The sequence below is a fragment of the Dipodomys merriami genome, unplaced genomic scaffold (assembly GCF_024711535.1).
Source record: "Dipodomys merriami isolate MVZ:Mamm:240054 unplaced genomic scaffold, mDipMer1.0.p SCAF_805, whole genome shotgun sequence".
Classification (NCBI taxonomy): domain Eukaryota; kingdom Metazoa; phylum Chordata; class Mammalia; order Rodentia; family Heteromyidae; genus Dipodomys; species Dipodomys merriami.
The window spans coordinates 207101-220559 of record NW_027206408.1 but is presented as its reverse complement, the minus strand read 5'-3'; the positions used below and the strand labels follow the sequence as shown (position 1 = coordinate 220559).

The window sequence follows — 13459 nt, the reverse complement described above, 5'->3', positions numbered from 1 at the left end:
GGTGGCTGGGAAGGGAGGTGAAGGGTAAACAATGGAGGAGGCTGCAATGCTTGGTAAGAAATGTATGCATTATCCTGCCCATGTAATTGTAACCCCTCTGTACAGTATGTTCTCAAATAAAATAAAATAAAATTTTAAATTAAAAAAAAAAAAAAAGATGAGCACTCTGCCACTTGAGCCATAGTTCTACTTCTGGCCTTTTGCTTCTTAGCTACAGATAGAGTCTTCATGGACTTTCCTTCCTGGGCTGGCTTCAAACTTTGATCCTCAGATCTCAGCCTGCTGAGTAGCTAGGATTACAGTTATGAGCCATTAGCATTAGTGTTTTTATTTAGAATTTGGTCATTCTGCTGCCTAGTCATTCTCTTTGCAATCATACAGCACTCGTAAGTGATATTATTGCATGTCAGGGGAGTCTGCCATCTCTGTTAATCATCACCCTCAAAAGAAAGTCTGGAGCTTTTAAAAACTATAACTTTTATAAATCACTGAAAATATTGATACTTGTTTCCTGTAAATCGACAGAAAATTGTATGAAATCCAACAGACGGTGAGAAATTGACTATTTACTTCTGCCAAATTTGGTCTCAGCAATTATGACAAAATGCTTGGAGTTCTGGATCAAGCCACTTAGGCCTTGGGAGATCAGAACATTAATTCATGGACCCATTGTAAACTAAAGGAAAGGGAAGGCTAAGAGCTGACTCATTTGGTCAATTTTTCATATTTTTCCCTTTTCCTTCCCCTTTCCCTTTTCTTTTCCCCTTTTCCTTTTCCCTTTCCCTCTCCCTTTCTCTTTCACTCTTTCACAGTACTGGTATTTGAATTCAGGGCTTTGCTTGCTAAGCAGGTATAACTCAGCCACACCTCCTATTTTTACTTAACTTATTTTTCAAATAGAGTATTACATTTCTGTCTGGGCCAGCTTGGACTGCAATTTTCCTATTTGTATTCCCCAAATATCTGGAACTACAACTATATAATCATATGTTCAGATTTTTATTGGTTGAAATGAGGTCTCCCAAGATAAGTTCTCTTAAACTTCTTGTCTAGGCTGACCTTAAACTGTAGTCCTCCCAAGTAGCTAGGACTACAGGCATCACCACTTCTTTTTAGATAAGTTTTCACTGTGTAGCCCATGCTGGCCTTGAACTTGCTGTCTACCCAGGCTGCCCTTGAATTCTCAGTTCTTCCTCAGCCTTCTGAGTGCTGGGATCAAAGACATAACTTAGAGTGATATCTCCACTTCATTGAAAAGCAACAAAGACAAAAACTCACCTTAAACTTAACTATCACTCATATCAACTACTGAAATTTTCACTGCTTTTCCCTTTCAGAAGAAATTAGACTGACATTGTTCATTAGGATGATGCTTAATGGTTTTGTGATCTGCTGTTCCCTTCTCCCTGCGTTGGTAGTCAGCTTCTATAGCCCTCCCTAGCTTTGCCCTTGGTAATAATGTAGTAAATGATGTTCTTACCATATAAAATATTAACTACTTTATGTTTTGATAGATGTAAGACAGTTTCTGGCAAGCATGAGAGTGATTTTGGAATCCCTTTTGTCACAGAATAGTGGAAAACCGTAGTAGAAAAACTGTGTAATTCAGTGTTTTCCATGGCAGCTCATCAACTGGTAAGGAGAAGTGGCTATTTGCAATAAGCAGGGAAGGGAGTGGTGGAAATACCAGCATGTGCAGTGAATACTGAGTACTTCATCTTCCTTTAGGTCATCTTTCTCCTAGACTTCTGTTCTTTGGACTTTTCACACTGTACTCTCTTGAGAAAGTTGAAGAAGCTGTTGAAGAAGCTCTGCAATGACCCTGAAGGAGGACTGAGCAAGGTAACTTGAGTTGGCCCTGAACCTGTATTGCTTCCTCTCTTCAGAGAGATATGACTCTACCAAATAAAACATACTGGACTACAGATATATGCAAATAAATTGCCTCTAGAAGCTTTATTGGTATTTTTGCCAACAAGGATAGTAAATACCACCTTGATTTGTCATTAGCATTAGAAAGGAGGCAGAAAAGCTGTATAACTTATCTAATCATTTTAGAATATATTAAGTTACATAAAATCTATGTAAATAAAGTCTGAAAGATTTGTCTAGCCAGGTTCTTGTAGCTCATACCTGTAATACTAACTACTCAGGGTTGAGATCAGAGGATCTCAATTTGAAGCCAGTGTAGGCAGGAAAGCCTGTGAGACTCTTAGCTCCAAATAACCAGTTGGGGGGAGGGGGGCAGATGAGGAGGGGTAGGCTCGAGATGTGGCTCAATTGGTGGAGTGCTAGTCTTGAATGAAAAAGCCCAGGGACAGCACCAAGACCCTGAGTTCAATCCCCATGACAGGCACACACACAAAAAAATGAAGTCTAAAAGAGAAAATATACATGGAAAGACAAATAAGAAGGTTTGGTATTTAAAAGAATTATCTCCCATACTTAATTTTTATTATATAACATTTGTTCATAATCTTTTTGAGTTTCATAACTGCCTGATGGTAGTAGAAAGGGCATATACATTTAGCAGATCTTTTTTATTTTCTCATTTTGTTTTTTGGTGTAAAACTAGAACTCAAACTTAGTACCTGTTGCTTTGGCTCATTAGGTAGTGCACTACCAACCAACTAAACCATGCCTCCAACCCTGATGTTTTTGTTGGTTGTGGGGCTTAAACTGAGCCTGGGCATGGTGCCTGAGCTCTTCAGCTCAAAGCCAGTGCTCTACCATTTGAGCCACAGCATCTAATCCTAATCGGTTTCTTTGCCAGTATTGGTTCTTAAATTCTGGGCCTATTCCTTAGCTCCTTTTTCTCAAGACTAGCATTCTACCACTTGAGCTATTTCTGGCTTTTAATTGCAGATAAGACTTTCCTGACAAAGCTGACTTCAAACTGCAATCTTCAGATCTCAGCCTCCTGGGTAACTAGGATTAGAATCATGAGCTAAAAAGAAAACTTCCTTTATTTTTAAGAGGAAAAAAGAGTGGTCTTAGACATGCCAAGGTCCTAAGTAAAAATGTGAGCTCTTTAAACTTTTAATTCAGTGTTTTTCTCCAGTGGAATTCATACCAGTACTTATTTTTAAAAATAGTTCTGTCACTGCTAAAAGATAAAAGCATGAGTCCCTAAAGTATAACCCTAATGCACTTCTGCTGAGTGATAGATGTCTATTGACCAGCTTAGCCTGTGTAAAATTTCATCAGGGCTGTCAAAGCCTGTGATCTACAGCACTGATAGTCTATTGTGACAGTTGGTTCTGTAATAGTATCTGGAATTTTCTCCTACTCATTTGTCTGCCTAGCTGGATGTTGAGACCTGGCAGCAGGAACAGCCTGTGGTACTACATACATGGACCAAGAAATCTGCCCATAACTATGAAAATAACTGCCATGAAGTATCTGTCTTTGTTAGCCCAGGGGCAACCTATTTTGAAGTAGAATTTGATGAGAGGTGTGAAACCGAAAAGCGCTAAGACTTACATGTATTTTCTTCCAAGCAATAGTGGATCAAAAACAAGAGAAAGAATATAATAGAGATTATGCCTTCACAGGTATGATTATCTGGAATTTACAGATTCTAGAGTTAGGAAGACACACTGACATAAAACTTGGTACTTACAAGTGGCCTAAGGTAAGTCATATTCCCAAATCAAGGTAAATAAGTACTTCTGTAGCAATTCTTGTCCTTTTTCCAACTTTAGAGCTAAAGGTATGGTGTTTGGAAAAAGAAGGACTACCTAGGCTCTGCTGGCTCATGTTGATAATGTTCAAAATCCTAGCTACTCAGCAGGTTGATATCTGAGGAATAAGATTTAAAGCTAGCCTAGGTAGACAAATCTAAGAGAGCCTTATCTCAACCAGCAAAAAGCAAGAGTGGAGACTTGTTTTGAATGGTAGAATGACAGCCATGACCAAAATAGCTGAAAAAGACTCAAAGCTCTAAGTACAAACCTTAATACTGGCACATTTCTAGAATGTGTTATTAGATAGTTTTGACCATACATCAGGCTGTCAAGGGATGAACACAGGTTTAGGGAGAGGGAAGTCAACTAGGGAAAGGCATTTTAGAAAAGAAGTGCTGAGCTCAGGGCAGGACTTTGAATCAGCTTAAACAAGCAAAGAAGAAGGTAGAGACATTTCAAATGGAGGGCGGTACACCTACAGTGGGCCTGTGATGAAATGGGAAGGAACAGGTGACTAAAAAGGGGATGATAATGGGTAGATTCTGAACATGTGGTACTTGTGGTTTTAGTGGCCTTCAAGTGGTAAGACCTAGTTGCACTCTCAAGATAGACATTGTGGCTAAAGATTCGTAACCAGTAACGAACAGCAAGTCATGATTGGGGACTACCTCACATCACTCATGGGCATCTTGAGGAAATCTACAAGGAAGGTATCCAGGACAGTAGGAAGGAGTATCAGGAAGAAATTCTGGCAGAGAAAAGAGAAAGAACTTAAAGAAGGCCAGAGTTTGCAGAGCCTGGGGTTCAGTGGAGAGGCTTTGCTCTGCAGGTGGTAACTGGGGAGTGATCCAATAGAGACAGTAGAATGGGATTGAAGGAAAAGCAAAACCACAGCATGAAGGGACCATTTCAAAATGTGGTTCACATACAAAAGAATAAATATGGGGGTCTGGGAAAGTGGCTCAGTGGTAGAGTGCTTGCCTTGCATGCATGTGGCCCTGGGTTTGATTCCTCAGCACCACATAAGCAGAAAAAGCTGGAAGTGGTGCTGTGGCTCAAGTGGTAGAGCACTATCCTTGAGCTGAAGAGCTGAGGGACAGCGCCCAGGCCAGAGTTCAGGCCCCACAACCGGACCCAAAAAAACCCGAAACTGTACAGAGGTGTCACATTTCTGGGAGTAAATAATGAGTACATTTCCTAACAAGCATTGTTCCCTCCTCCCACCATCCCTTCCCTCCCACCTCCACAAATACACTCCCCTCCCCCTTCCCCTGCCTAAATTGTAAAGTTCATTTTTCAACAGAGTGTCTTGTGCATCTCATTGTTACAATGGGTTAACCTGTATCCCTATTTAACCATTTTGTATTTCCCTTCCCCTCGCCAAATTAGAGAAACGTATGCACAGGATGTTGGTTTACCAACTTCAAATACAATGAAAACAGGGGTTATAGCGTGGGGGAGGAACATATACAGAAACAAAAAAAATCACATCACACATCATAAGTACATTAGAAACAATAACAAGAAAGTAAACAAATACTTGTGTCCCTATCTTAGGGTTCATTTCCCTTAATATCATCTTATCTGCTCATATGCACATAGCTTTTGATGTATTCTGCTTATCACAGACATATATTAGTTATTGAAAATAAGGGAAACCATGGGACCTATGTTTCTTTGGACTTGTTTTACTTCACTTAATAAATTTTTTTCCCAAGACTTTCCAATTCCTAACAAATTGGGCGATACCATTCTTTCTGATGGAGGCATAGAATTCCATTGTGTATATACACCCATATTTTCTTGATCCATTCATCTACTGAGGGGCATCAGGGTTGGCTCTATATCAGCTATTGTAAATAATGCTGCAGTAAACATACTTGTGCTGGTAGTTTTAGTATGGTCTTGTTTGTGATCATTTGGGTAAATGCCCCAAAGTGGGATTGCTGGGTCATAGGAGAGCTTTATATGGAGTCTTTTGATGAGCCTCCATATTGCTTTCCAAAGTGGTTGAACAAGTTTACACTCCCACCAAGAATGCAGTAGAGTCCCTGTAGCCACATACTCTCCAGCATCTGTTGTTGCAAAAATGGAACATTTCACTAATTTGCGTGTCAGCCTTGCTCAGGGGCCATGCTAATCTCTGTATTGTTCCAATTTTAGCATATTTGCTGCCTAATTGAGCACAGAACATTTTTTATATGTAAAGTGTAATTGATTTTCTTAAACTAGACAATTCAAAAAAAGTAAGCTCAAAAGATTTCTTGTGAAATTTTAGAACCATGTATTTCTTTTTTTTAGCAATACAACAAACTGTTAGTACCATGTATTTCTTACATAAGCACACATTTAAGAAGAAAGTCAAGATTGGCATGTCAAAAACAAAATAATTCCAGATATTTGTTGTTCAAGAGATGTGTAGGAGGAGGAATTCAATTATTCTATACAAGGCACCTGTCATAATGAACACTGCAGCAAGTGTTAAGGTTTGTTAAAAGTGTTAAATGTATTTAATTTTGGGTATTTGCTTATATATGCCAAAATTAGGACTGTTTGGCAGGTCATAAACTTTTCTATAAAGTATTTAAGGTTTATGGTAGCAGACATATGGTACTAATTATGTACATTTCAGAGTTTATAGAAACATTACCAATAAGAAGTTGCAAAGTCTTTGCGTAAAGAAGCAGAGTGAAGAGTTAAGACTTTGTTAAGTACATAGTTTCTGTTAAATTTTTAGGGCTTCCTTACTTTACATGTTAGTGAGGAACAAATGATGATATAAGCCATATACAAATGATGAGATGAACCATAAAAAGTAATCTTCGTGGGTAACTTTAAAGACTACTCATAGCCTATAAAACTCTTTTTAAAGGGCTGGGAAGTTGGCTCAGTGGTAAAGCGCTTGCCTTGCGTGCTTGAGGTCCTGGGTTCGATTACTCAGCACCCATAAGCAAAAAAACAATCCAGAAGTGGTGCTGTGGCTCAAGTGGTAGAGAACTAGCCTTGAGCTGAAGAGCTGAGGGGCAGTGCCCAGACTCAGAGTTCAGGCCCACGACTGGACCCAAAATAAAAACCCAAACAAAATCCTCTGTTTGAACATCATAATCTTAGCCAGTTTTAAATGCACAGGAATATGAGAAAATAGTAAAATCTAATATGTAGAACACTTCAAATACTGAAAACACTGGTAATTGTTTTTTTAATTTTATTAATCATTAATATTTAATTTTCAGTTTTCTTTATTTGTTGCATTGTTTCCCTTTTTGTAATATAATACAACTTTTTATAAGTCGTCATCAGGAGGTACTTTGAGAAGCTTACTGGGATGGCCAAAGATTTTTTATAGGTGCATGTGAGTTTACAAAGAAGAAAATTAAGAACAAAATATTTATTAAAAAAATTATCAAGTACAGTCTGAATCAGGAGGGATGAAAAATGTCCACACTCAAAATCTTAGCCCTCATCTGAAGTGGTGGTATTACAGAGTTGAGACCACAAAAGTGAGAGACTGTTTTTGTGTTTTTTTTTAATATTTTATTTTATTTTATTTGAGAACATACTGTACAGAGGGGTTACAATTACATGGGCAGGATAATGCATACATTTCTTACCAAGCATTGCAACCTCCTCCTTTGTTTACCCTTCACCTCCCGTGTTTTTTGTTTTTGTCAGTCGTGAGGCTTGAACTCTGGGCCAGAGCGCTGTCCCTGCACTCTTCAGCTCAAGGCTGGCTCTCTACCCCTTGAGCCATGGCGCCACTCTGGTTTTCTAGTGGTTTATTAGAGATAAGTCTCACGGACTTTCCTGCCCAGGCTGGCTTTGAACTGTGATCCTCAGAACTCAGCCTCCTGCATAGCTAGGATTATAGTCGTGAGCTGCTGGCACCCAGCATTGTTTTGTTGATTTTTATTTTGTTGGTCATGGGGCTTGAACTCTGGGGCCTGGGTGCTGTCCCTCAGCTCAAGGCTAGCGCTACCACTTGAGCCTTCGTCTTTTTCTACTTCTGTGGTGCTGAGAAATCAAACCCAGGGCCTCATGCATTGCAAGGCAAGCACTCTACCATTGAGCCACCTTCCCAGCTCCTGAAAGACTGTGTTTTAAAAAATCATCTAAACAACATTTGCTTTCTGCTTTGGGTTATATAATGAAATATATGAATATCTTTTTATATTTTTGTGAATTGTCATACTTCTAAATTTATACTAACTTCAGCCACTTTATCCTTTTCAAAGTCATGAAATATCGCTGAGAAATTTCTTCTGGGAAAATTGTATTTGCACTTATAATTTCTTCTGAGTCATTTTTATTTTTATTTATTTTTTATTTTTTTATTGTGAAAAAACTGTACAGAGGGGTTACAATTACATGGGCAAGATAATGAGTACATTTCTTATCAAGCATTGTAGCCTCCTCCTTTGTTTCCCCTTCCCATTCCTTCCAAGCCTCCCCCCCTCACCCAGTACTCCCCCCAACCCCCCACCAAAGTTGTAAAGTTCATTTTCGACATGACAACTTGTACTTCTCATTGTTGCAATGGGTCCATCTGCATCCTTATTTAAACGACTTGTTTTTCCCCTTCCCCTCCACAAATTATACCGACATCAAATACAGTGAAAGCAGGTGTTATACTGTGGGGGAGGGACATACAAAGCAACAAAGAAATAATCATATAAATGAGTTAGAAACAAATGCATGAAAGAAAAAAAACATTTAAATACATATCTTAGGGTTCATTTTCCTAACATCACCTTATCTGACCTTTTATGCTTGACTCATACTTATACTAACTATTGCAAATGAGGGAAACCCTGGCACCTATGTTTCTTTGGGCTTGGCTTACTTCACTTAATATAATTTTTTCCAAGTTGTTCCAGGCCCATATCAAGCACTGAAATAGAAACAGCAATAAGAGACCTCCCATCTAAGAAAAGTCTAGGACCAGATGGTTTTACAGTGGAATTCTACAAGGCCTTCAAAGCAGAGCTCACACCAATACTCCTACAACTCTTCAATGAAATTGAAAGAGAAAGTTCACTACCGAACACATTCTATGAAGCCATCATAACCCTCATCCCAAAACCAGGCAGGGACTCATCATTTTTATTTTTTATCAAAATCATTTTATATTTTATGCCGATGGATTATCATACATCAAATACCTTCAAATGTACATGTAGAGTCTAAAGATAGCAGTATGAATATTCTCATACAGCTCTTGTTTATCTGTTATGTACTTTCAGTATTATGTTACTTCTCTCTTTCACCGTTTTTCATTCATAGTCTTTCTCTTTCATGCTCCATGTCTGCTACTTAGAATTTCTGCTGGTCTTTTGTCCTTCAGGATCCACTGGTTTTGTGGGAACATGATAGGGACCAACAGTTTCCCTTGCATTCTTTAAGAATTCTAAGAGTGACGTGATATTATTCTTTGCCATTCTAAATGGCAAAACAACAGATCTAGGAATTCCTTTTCACTTTTACTTCTATTATAAATTTTATCTCAAAGGAATCATTGGGATAGATAAGATATTTTATCTTGTGACTTAAAAGTTCTTTTTCTTTTACAAACAACCTTTTTCTTTGATTATCAGTAAGTAACTACATGTAATGAAAACAAAGCTATCCTATGGTAAGTAGACCGAAGTTGTTCACAGGGATGAAAAACAAGGTAATGGGGCAAGTGAGAACAAAGGATACCCATCATAGAGCACAGCTCCTCAGAGCAGTTTATCATGTACACTTTGTGAGAATGACAATGTGCTGGGAACTATTGATTAAATCACTGAACACTGATTTATATATATGTACATATATTTGCATATGTATATTTATTTATATATGCATATATGTATGCATATGCCCTTATATATGTACACACATATGTTACTATACACATAAATTCACACATACATATACACATGTATACATGCACACATGGAGAAAGACACATATTTACAGCCAACACAAGTTTCACTAGTTGTTGAATATGCCTTAGATGGAATATTTGAAACAAAATATGTTGAAAATGTATTTGTCTCTATTAGTTCTTTTACCACTCCTCTTATCTCTTAAAACTGGTAGGTTTTGACAGATTTGACTTGCAAAATGCAGTACAAGTCACTCAGAAATCTCAGTAAGTAAAGAACATATCGTGTTTCCCAGCTCCCTACAGAATGCTTGCTCTTATAGACATTCTCAACAACCAAAGTAGCAGGAAAATGCCCTGGTAAAAAAATAAAGTTATATATCTCATTGTTGCAATGGGTCCACCTATATCCCTAGTTAAACGATTTGTTTTTTCCCTTCCCCTCCAAAAATTATACCTACATCAATACAGTGAAAGCAGGGGTTATACCGTGGGGGAGGAACATACAAAGCAACATAGAAATCATCTTATAAATATGTTAGAAACAATTTCATGAAAGTCAAAAAACCAAAAAAATCATTTGAATACTTATCTTGGGGTTCATTCCCCTAACATAAACTTATCTGACCTTTTCTGCTTGACTCAGACATATACTAGTTATTGCAAATAAGGGAAACCATGGAACCTATGTTTCTTTGGGCCTGGCTTACTTCACTTAATATAATTTTTTCTAAGTTTTACCACTTCCTAACAAATGTGGCAATGTCATTCTTTCTGATGGAGGCATAGAATTCCATTGTGTATATATACCACAATTTCTTGATACATTCATCTGCTGAGGGGCATCTGGGTTGGTTCCATATCTTAGCTATGGTAAATAATGCTGCAATAAACATAGTTGTGCTGGTAGTTTTAGTATGGTCTTGTTTGTGATCATTTGGGTAAATGCTCAAAAGTGGGATTTCTGGGTCATAAGGCAGCTCTATGTGGAGTCTTTTGAAGAACCTCCATACTGCTTTCCAAAGTGGTTAAACAAGTTTACACTCCCACCAACAATGTACAAAAGTACTCTTCTGTCAACATTCCCTCCAGCATCTTTTGTTATTAGAGTTCTTTATTATAACCATTCTAACTGGGGTGAGGTGGAATCTCAATGTTGTTTTGTCGAAAAATGAGCTTTACAACTTTGGTGGGTGGGGAGATGACCAGGTGTGGGTGGGAAGATGGGAAGGGATGGAAAGGGGAAAGAAAGAGGAGACAACTATGCTTGATAAGAAATGTACTCGTTATGTTGCCCATGTAACTGTAACTCCTCTGTACGGTATTCTCACAATAAAAATAATAAAATTATAAGGCTCTAAATGGCATCCTTCCTTGAGCTCTTTTCCAACAGCCAGCATCAATTCCCAAGCAGATGAAAGAGTCCTCAGAAGACTGGACCTCAGATCAACATTTAACCAACCCATTTGAAAAGTCCTATGAGAGAAATGCTGGCTGAGGTCTGGCTGATTTCCTGGCCAAGAAAATAAGAAAAGAAGAAAGTATTTTTAATGTATTAAAGTTTGAGAATAATTTGTAACTTGTCAATAAATGTGTAGAACACAACTATACCAACTGACAAAAAATGATGTGCTCTTGGACTTGGTGAGTGATTTTACATGTGTTTTCATAAGTAGAATCAGCAAAAATCAAGCCAGCATTTCTTCATTTAAGATATGAAGAAAGGATACAGGTTGACCCATTGTAATAATGAACTGCACAAGACACTCTATCAAAGAGGGGGTGGAGGGATGAGTTGGGGAAGTGTGAAAAGAAGGGATGGTAGGGGAAAAACAAAGGAGAGGGTGCTCAATAAGAAATGTACTCATGCTGGGCGCTGGTGGCTCAGGCCTCTAATCCTAGCTACTCAGGAGGCTGAGATCTGAGGATCTGATTTAAAGCCAGACTGGGCAGGAAAGTGTGAGAAATTCTTTTTTTTTGGAGGGAGGGGTCCAGTTGTGGGGCCTGAACTCTGGGCTTGGGCGCTGTCCCTCAGCTCTTCAGCTCAAGGCTAGCACTGTACCACTTGAGCCACAGCGCCACTTCAGGCTTTTTTCTTTTTGCTTATGTGGTGCTGAGGAATTGAACCCAGGGCCTCAAGCATGCAAGGCAAGCGCTCTACCACTGAGCCACCTTCCCAGCCCCCAAGAAATTCTTATCTCCAATAAACCACCAAAAAACAGGAAGTGGCACTGTAGCTCAAGTGGTAGAGTGCTAGCCTTGAGCTGAAGAACTGAGGGACAGCACTCAGGCCCAGAGTCCAAGCCCTATGAACGACAATAGAGAAAAAACGAGAAATGTACTCATTACCTTACTTATGTAACTGTAACCCCTCAGTACAGTATCTTTACAATAAAAATATATATTAAAAAGATACAAGGAAAATTTCTGTACTTATAGGAAGTTGTATTTGTCACATCAGTAAGGTATTGGTTTTAGGACCAGAGGCATATTACACTTTGGATAGTCAAATTCTCTATGTGAACACAGCATATTACTTACATTAGAATCTGCCCACAACCTAGTACAGAGTAATTGCTATGAAAATTTTTACTACATTCTATGTTTGTAATGAAAAATAAAAGTATATGCACTATTAATAGATACAATTTTTTTCAGATAATTTTTGCCCACATTTTATGGATGGAATTGGGAGAGCAATTTTGAAAAGCACAAATTTCATCACCAAGACCGGTCTGCAAAACAAGGAGCTAATACAGCATCACTGAATAGTATGGAACTCCAAGGAGAAGTACTTGAATTGACAGTATCAGAAAGTGTAAGCACACAAGAACTTTTTAGAAATGCAGCTGCTAGATTTCTCATGGAGAGCTTTCATAACACTTTGTGAAACACCAAGTCAGAACCTCACTGAAGTGTAGATGGATTTCCCTCACCTTTCTGTCATGCTCAGTCATTATCAATCAACATATAGCTAATCTCTAATAATCCTCTAATAACAAAATATTGATGGAGTATATATATGCAGAAAACCTGGGAAGGCTAAATTTTTTCAATTAGGACAGTTTGTATTCTATGATCCAGCAGAGTGGAAACTAGGTAAGCATCCATTTACAGTCTTCTGAATAATTCTGCTTCTGACCACATCAGTTATTTATCCATACCTGTGCTGGAGTGAGCGCTTTTTAAAAGACTTTAATGATTTTAAATTTAAATTTAAATGTGGAATGAAATTAGTTTCAATAGTGCATTACATTAAGATATTTAGAAACAACTGAGAAACCTAAAGGTCTATAAGATTTTTTTGGAAGTGAAGAGATATTGGAATTTCTTTCTTTATATTTTAAGCAATTTGCAAAAAGAATTGGCAAATAAAATTTATATTTGCAGCAGACTTGACACTTATTAAATTTTGTATGGTAAAGAGCACAGCCTCAACAATATGTCAATGCTATCCTCTTATTTATCTTTAAAGGTTTATGCTTCTGGTCTCTTAATATTAAAACAAAACTTTTTAAATCTTTAGCTAGTAGTCCAAAGGGTTTTGCTTCATCATGTCAGTGTTGAATAGAGTGTATGTATGTATGTTGAATAGAGTGTATGTACACTTCAATGTACAATACATCTGGATCATTGTCAAACTTTCCACTTTTCTTCCTTCCCTTATCCCAACCCGACCTATCCCTTCAAGTTTTCTATTTATATTCTCACATATATGCAGAAGTAGGCCCTGAGAGGAGACTCGAGCTGGGACAGCTTCTTTCCAGGCTTTGCCTTTGTTTTGGGGATTTTAGGAAAAAAAAACCCTCTAAACAAGGTTAACTCGACCTTGGCTCCAACCAGCACAGTTCTTGGAATGGAAAGAATGCCTCTATGCTCCCCTCCCCTTAACAACCTAACCCACCTT

General features: G+C 38.1%; 1 long non-coding RNA gene and 1 other non-coding gene across 2 annotated transcripts; one reads left to right on the top strand and one right to left on the bottom strand.

Annotated features, from left to right (window-relative positions):
- The first annotated feature begins 13 nt into the window (after window positions 1–13).
- Window positions 14–12359, top strand: LOC138819642 (uncharacterized). Its single transcript, XR_011369542.1, has 3 exons — window positions 14–1635; window positions 1729–1842; window positions 12211–12359. It is a non-coding gene; the product is annotated as an uncharacterized lncRNA (long non-coding RNA).
- On the bottom strand, window positions 5770–5873 carry LOC138819645 (U6 spliceosomal RNA). Its single transcript, XR_011369544.1, has one exon. It is a non-coding gene; the product is annotated as a U6 spliceosomal RNA (small nuclear RNA).
- Window positions 12360–13459: the final 1100 nt, after the last annotated feature.